This window comes from Halichoerus grypus, chromosome 9, assembly GCF_964656455.1.
Source record: "Halichoerus grypus chromosome 9, mHalGry1.hap1.1, whole genome shotgun sequence".
In the NCBI taxonomy this organism is placed as follows: domain Eukaryota; kingdom Metazoa; phylum Chordata; class Mammalia; order Carnivora; family Phocidae; genus Halichoerus; species Halichoerus grypus.
Window position 1 is genome coordinate 64,604,817 of NC_135720.1, and position 325 is coordinate 64,605,141.

Sequence of the window (325 nt, forward strand, 5' to 3'; positions counted from 1 at the left end):
GTGCTCGCTTTGGCAGCACATATACTAAAATTGGAAGGTTACAAAGAAGATTAGCATGACCACTGCACAAGGATGACACGCAAATTTGTGAAGCATTCCATATTTTTAATTTTATAATTTAATTTTTTTCTATTTTTTAGTTGAATTTTTGTTCTTTCCTTTTTCAACCAACATCATATCAATTACTTTTTTAAAATCTTTTTTTAATTTTTCATTTTTACAGTCATATTCTATCTTTTAATTGTATTTAACCTTATTTTTTGTATATATACATAAATTTTTCTTTCATTAAAATTTTGGGAAACAGTTTCTTCTAACAGACCAA

General features: G+C 24.9%; 1 non-coding gene across 1 annotated transcript; it reads left to right on the top strand.

The window, feature by feature from the left end:
• LOC118549624 (U6 spliceosomal RNA) lies at positions 1-107 on the top strand. Its single transcript, XR_004924158.1, has one exon. It is a non-coding gene; the product is annotated as a U6 spliceosomal RNA (small nuclear RNA).
• Positions 108-325: the final 218 nt, after the last annotated feature.